At 42.8% G+C, this 7,041-nt stretch overlaps 1 non-coding gene across 1 annotated transcript; it reads right to left on the reverse strand.

Moving 5' to 3' along the window:
• Window positions 1-4,266: 4,266 nt before the first annotated feature.
• Window positions 4,267-4,338, reverse strand: TRNAW-CCA (transfer RNA tryptophan (anticodon CCA)). The gene has a single exon. It is a non-coding gene; the product is annotated as a tRNA-Trp (tRNA).
• Between the last annotated feature and the right edge of the window lie 2,703 nt (window positions 4,339-7,041).

Genomic DNA, 7,041 nt, shown 5'->3' on the forward strand with positions numbered 1-7,041 from the left:
AGTTGAGATTGGAAAGGAAGCTTAGGGTCAAGTTGGGAAGGGATCTGAATATTTTCCTAGTGAACTGGACCTTTCGTTTGCTTGATGAGCTTGAGCTCATTCAGAGATGCAGGTAGATGGAGACACTACCATCTTGACACTCTGGATGGCTTCCACCTGAAGCGACACAGCTCACTTCCACTCACATTATATTGGCCCCTGCAAATCTCACGGCCTTGGTCGGGTCAAAGAAAGGGAACCCTATTTTGTGCTCAGAAAGAGCAAAATATTGGTGAAGACCACCAATGATGGCCCCAGAAGCAGAAGAATGTTTCTCACTTATTATTCACTACTAATAGGGGTTCTTTTAGGTAAATCACTAAACTTTACTGAGCTGCTTTTTTTTTTTTTCCAGTAAAAAGAATATAGAGTTCTATTCTTCTAGAATTCTATTCTATTCTAGAATTCTAATCTATTCCTCTTTCTTCTCTCCCTCCCTGTCTGATGATAAGAATGGCCTGGAACAAAACTGGGTACCAAAGGGGTCAGTTTCTTTCATAGAGCACAAGCAGACATGCCGATGAGCCTGAGAGCAAAGGACAAAACTTAACCTCAGAGTCCATAAAAAATTTACAGAATTGCAAAGCGCCAAGCAAAAATATAAAAGAGTTCTCTGCACTCCGGGAAATTATTGAAGCCATAAAGATTCCTGCTCTTGCAGATGAGGCAGTTGGTGCATGGAGCAGAGCAAATCAATAATGTCATACTTCTTGCCTGGATCAAAATACTAAGGAAATAACTGCAAAGTAAGTGGAGGACAAAGTCTGTCTCAGTCAATCACTGCGTTGAGTAATGCCGTAGCAGAACACAGCCTAATAGTCTGGCCTGGCATCTTAAAAGCCAGGAAAACGCTTAATCAAAATTTGGAGCCATTGTAACTCCTAAAAGATAATTACTCAGCACTTTGGCAGGACAATCTTGAAGAAAGAATATGATGGGGGCTGTGCATATTTAAATGAATGTTAGTTTCGAAACTATAAAGAATTCTCAGGTAAGACAGGGGCAAGAATAGTTCCCTTTTGGAGGACAGAGAAACTAGACATCACAAGGTGATGACTACAACAAATTATGTGTGTCCTGTTCATGGATGTGTCCTCTGCCTTAGTAAAGGGCCAGGCCCATCCTTTCATTCTTTCCTCTGACCTGATTCATTAAACATCCATTATATTACAGGTACAGTTTTAAGAGCTAGAGTACAACAATGAACTAGACAAAGTAGGTGTCTGCTCTCCTGGAGCTTACATTATATTGAGGAAGACAGATAATAAACAAGAAAATAAATTTGATCTTAAGATCGTAGTAATGTTATGAAGACACCAGAGTTGAGTTGTGAGCAGGGGTCTAGGATGCCCTAGGATGCTGAGGACTTTTCTGAGAGGAGATATTCAAACTGAGACTGGGAGAATAGAAAGTGCCAGTTATGACATACAGAAGGAAGAGGAAACACCAGGTCTTGAAATGGGAACAAACTTACTGTGTTTGAGAAACTTCGAGAAGGCCGGAGTTGGGAAGCTGGTGGTAGAAGAACAGAACAGAGTAACGGTAGGGCCTAAAGGGTATAGAAACTTTGAGGCTATGGAAGGAGACATCGTAGATGCTCAGTAAGTGTTTGTTGAATGACTAACCAACCAACTGATTGAAGTGACTGAATGTAGTGATTTATCCTAGTCGACATAGGTTGAGTGACTACACCTTCACTTTTTCTTTCTTTCATATGAGGTATTTGATAGTTTTGTTGAGACTAAAACTTGAGACGCAGCCTCAGGGTTTTTACATAAGATCACAATAAGTTTTTAAGTGTTAATTGCTCAGTTGTGTTGACTCTTGGACTGCAGCCCTCCAGGCTTCTCTGTCCTTGGAATTCTCCAGGCAAGAATACTAAACTGGATTGCCATTTCCTTCTCCAAGGGATCTTCCCAACTCAAGGATTGAACCCCAATCTCCTGCATTGCTAGGCAGATTCTTCACTGTCTGAGCCACCAAGGAAGCCCCAAGATCACAATAATCCCTGGTAAATGGGAGTAGTAGATTTTGGTGTGATAAATACACTCTCTTACATTTATTGAACCCTTGTTTTCATTCATGTTTAACCTCCTCACATCTCTGTAGATAACTCTTATTATTCTTTCTTGATAGATGAGAAAATGGAGGCTCAGAGTTTGACCTCAGTGGTCACCAGCAGAGACTGGTCAATAGATTGGTGATTTCCTGATGGACAATCTTAATTTTGTTCACTGCTATATCCCCAACTCTTATAGCATCTGATAAAGAGCAACCACTCAATACATTTTATTGAATCAACAAATGAACCTGATTGTAATGAAATCATATTATACAATTTGCTTCTGAACCTACTTTTTCTCATTGTGAATATTTTTCAACATCAGCAAAAGTCTGTATATGTCATTCTAATGACATATATGCACATTTTAATGTATATCATTGTATAGATGTCTCTCCATTTATTTTACTGATCCCCTATTATTGGATATTTGGTTGTTTCCATATTTTTACTGTTGCAAATATTTCTGCCAGTAAAAAATCCCTGATCTGACATCTTTACACATCTGTCTGATTAAGTTCTTGAGATAAACCCCCTGAAGCAGAAATGCTTGATGGAACAGATGCAGATTTCAGAAGCTTTGCAAAACTGTACTTTGGAAAGACCAGGTCTACTTAGGCATCTGTTCGGGTTGCTAGCCTTAAAGCAGCATAGATGTGTTCACAGGACCCCAAAGCATGAAAGAAAAAAGAGAAATCCAGCTAGGCTGGGAGAAAGGTAGTTTCACAGGGGAGTGACAGTAGCAGCCTTCAAAGATATGGAAACCTGAGAGTCTGCTGGCAGAAGCCAAAGGGCATAACTGGAACCAAATGTCACGAAAAGTAGTAAGTGTCAAGCTTAAGTAGCAGAGGTCTGGGAGTAGGCTAGGGGTATTCAACCGCAGAAACATTCATGCAGAAGGAAAGGCCTCCTGGACCAGCCATGAGCTGCAAACAGTTGACACTTGAGTTGTTTCAGTGAGTTGACTTTGTAGTTTTTTCCCATTTCCTTTTGTTTCTCTGGGGAACAAACCGGATGGGTAGCATGAGGGTGATCTTTGGAGATGACAGGAGTCTGAACCCAGACTTCATTTACCGACTGTATGTCATTGAGTGGTTTTCAAACATTTCTGAATCTCAGTTTTCACATCTATTAATTGGAGATAAAAACACCTGTCCCACAGGATGCTTAGAGAATTAGATGAGATCATTTCCATGTGTAGAATCTAGATGATGAGGACATAAGAGCCTTCCAGGTTAGGCCCCTTATGCCCCAGTGTGTCTCCTGAAGTATTTCTGAGAAGCTCTTAGGGGACCTTCTGAATTGCCAGTGTTTCTGTCCCTGTCTTCCCTTCATGCCACTGTGGCAAAGTCCCTTGAGGGCCAATACTCTGGTCCTCAAGACTGCTCTGCTGATGTGCTCTGCTGATGAGCCCAAGTACTCTGGCCTCTGTGATGGGACACCATTCTCAGCATTCATTCCACACATTTCTATTGAGTACCTACTACGTGCCAGGAACTGTCTTAGATGCTGGAAATTGAAGAGTGAGAAAAATTGAATATGTTTCCTCTCCTTGTACTTACAGTCTAGTAGGAGAGAGAGAGGGCTTCCATGGTGGCTCAGATGGTAAAGTATCTGCCTATAATGTGGGATCCCTGGGTTGGAAAGATTCCTTGGAGGAGGGCACGGCAACCCTCTTCAGCAAATCCCCATGGACAGAGAAGCCTGGCAGGCTGCAGTCCATGGGGTTGTAAAGAGCACAGCAACTAAGCAACTAAGCACAGCACAGCACAGGAGAGAAAGATACTGATCAAACAATCCCATGAATAAGTATGTAACTGCAAATCATGAATATGATAATTAGGGGATTATGAGAGACCATAGGAAGCATCTACCTGGTCTGAGGGCGACAATTAGGAGGGTTTTCTTGAAGAAGTGACATTTTCAGTGATAGGTCAGAGTCAGTAGGAATGTACAGACAAAGTGGGTGGAGGCCAGCCTTCCAGGCAGAGAGATGTGCAAAGGCCCTGAGGCAGTTCAGTCATGTCCGACTCTTTGCGACACCATGTTCAGTCATGTCCGACTCTTTGCGACACCATGGACAGTAGCCTACCAGGCTTCTCCATCCATGGGATTCTCCAGGCAAGAATACTGGAGTGGGTTACCATTTCCTTCTCCAGGGGATCTTCCCAATCCAGGGATCGAACCTGGGTCTCCTGCATTGGAGGCAGACGCTTTAACCTCTGAGCCACCAGGGAAGGCAGGAAGGGATGTGGCATATTTGAAGGTCTGAAGGAAGGCTAGAGTTACACGCCTACTTCCCCCTAAGTGTGGTGTAGGCACTTTGCCTTCATTCCCCCATTACAGCAGAGATCAATATTAGCTAATAACAAGCATTTATTGGCAACCTGGGGCTAGTTGAGAAGGAAATAATATAGAGAATAATTTTGACTGAACAGGGGCTTCCCAGGTGGTACAGTGGTAGAGAATCTACCTGCCAATGCAGGAGATGCAAGAGATGCAGTTTCGACCCCTGGGTCGGGAAGATGCCCTAGAGCAGAAAATGGCAACCCACTCCAGTATTCTTGCCTGGAACATTCCATGGACAGAGGAACCTAGAGGTCTAGTCCATGGGGTCACAAAGAGTTGGACACGACTGAGCAACTGAACACACACTCACACACATGCACACACACACATGACTGAACTGGTCCAGATGTGTCCTCAGCTTTTCTTGAATGCCTGGCTCTCTATGTCTCTCAGCCTGCTTCACCATGCTGGGCTAGAGTCCCCCCCTTCCCTCACCAGAAATACTCCAGGCATCTCTGCACTGAGTCCAGGCCCAGCTGACCCCCAGTTCACAGAGGAGACCACTTTCCATCCTTCTCATTTAAGATCTGTTTTCAGAATTCTTATTTCCTGCTCCAGGACTGACCACCCTCCAGGAGGTCTAACTGCAGGAACCTCTCTTTTCAGGGAAAACCCCAGCCCCACCCACAGGGCTGTAACCTGTCCCTGCTCACAGACAGAACAATCCCACATCCCATCTTTGAGGTTATTTTATATTAAGTAAAGCTGGAAATGAGGCATGGAGATTCCAGTCCAGGTAAAGCTGTACTTCTCTCAGAGAATTTTCTTTTCAGCCTTTTCTTATCATAGGTTCAAAAATCTTGTGGCCTGATCTCCTTTAGAAACATCTGATATAGTATGTGTTAACATATCATTATCTTTGTGTATGGAATTGGGCTTCCCTGGTGGCTCAGATGGTAAAGAATATGCCTGCAGTGCAAGAGACCTATATCGATGGAATTAGAACCTCTGATTTCTCCTTGGGTCTGTGCCACCCAAGGAGATTAAAGATTACAATTTTCAGCCACCCTTGCAGCTGGCTAATGGGAAATGTACAACTATGCTATTCATAAGTTCACATCCTTAAAGGAAAGGGGCATTCTTTTTCCCCATCTCTCTTCCCAGCTGGCTGGAATGTAGCAATGCACCATCATGGACAAGGTTAATGAGGGCAATATGTAAAGATGGCAGAGCAACAAGATTAAAGGAACCTGGGATTTCTGGTATCCTGTAGACCTCATACCAACCCTGGGCAGCTTACTCCTTGACTATTAAATGAGAGAGAAATAAAATTTAATATCATTTAACCATTGCAATTTGGGGAATTTCAGTTTCAGTAACCAAAATTATAATTTAAATTATATAATCTATCATTGTGTAAGAGGCATGGCACACAGTAGGTGCTCACGAGATTGTAGCTATCATTTATCTTTAGAATTCTCCAGCTGACATGGGGGTGAAATTGCAGCCACTTAAGGAGCATTCTTATGGGGCTAGCCTTTAAAGGAGATGCCTTAATGGAAATGGAGCAATATTGGATTAAGATAGATCTTTATGAAAAAAAAAAATAAATGCAAAAGACATTTGGTAAATCTATGGAAATGCACAAGACATTTTATGTGGTAATGGGGATTTAAATATTAATTTCAGTTAAAGTAAGGTGAAAACATTGATTCTCTTGAAGAGGATTAGGGCTAGGAGGGAGAAACTTGTGGAGTCTCTGGAGGCTGTTTAATTTGAAGGTGATCCACATCCTTCGTGCTGTATATAATACCATCACTCAGAGCATTCCCTGCTCTCTCCCATCAGTTGCAAATTATGAAGCTACATTTCTACTTGACCTCTGTTTTCAGTCGGGGAAATCGGCATGGTGAGAGTGAAGACTTTTCTTCAGGCTCAGTGCCCCTCAGGGAAGGAGAAAGGGAGAGAATTAGGGAGGGATTGAGATTTTAACTGGTTTACCGAAATAGCCAAGAACACCAAGAGGGCATTGAACCTCCTGAATAGCTGAGCCATCACCTCATACTATACCCTTCTATCCTAAAGGCCTTTCTTAGTGGGGCAGGCAGAACCCCAGACTTCTAGTAGAACCCTTGAACCCAGGCAAAGTTCCTTAACTATATCTGGAATTTGCTCTCAGTAGGTAAGTGCATGGGCTTTGGCTTCAGAGAGATCTGAGTTGAATGTGCACTCTGCAACTTCCGTACCAGGTGTGAGAACCTAGACAAGTAAGTTCAGCTTTCTTGAGGCTAACTGTCCTCATTTGTAACATAGGATTCATACCATTTCTTCATACCACTGGTTTAACTGTGTATTATTAATCCCTAACTTTGTTTGAAAGAATAGTTTCAGGGTGAATTGATCAGCTCACTGAAAATAAATACACAAGCTTGATAGAGGCTATGAAGTTCAACTACACAGCAAAATCTGCCATTGATCTGCCCTGCGAGCAATCAAGTGGGGAATGGACACTGGACTTAGCAGAGCGAGTGGCTTCCAGGCCCGACTCTATTGCTATCTCAGAGTCTACATTAACTGTGTTCCTTCTGTCCTCTAGGCCTTCATTTCCTCATCTCTAAAATCCCTTCCAGGAGCAAAGAGGAGCCTCACCG

This window comes from Bos taurus, chromosome 25 (genome assembly GCF_002263795.3).
Source record: "Bos taurus isolate L1 Dominette 01449 registration number 42190680 breed Hereford chromosome 25, ARS-UCD2.0, whole genome shotgun sequence".
Taxonomy (NCBI): domain Eukaryota; kingdom Metazoa; phylum Chordata; class Mammalia; order Artiodactyla; family Bovidae; genus Bos; species Bos taurus.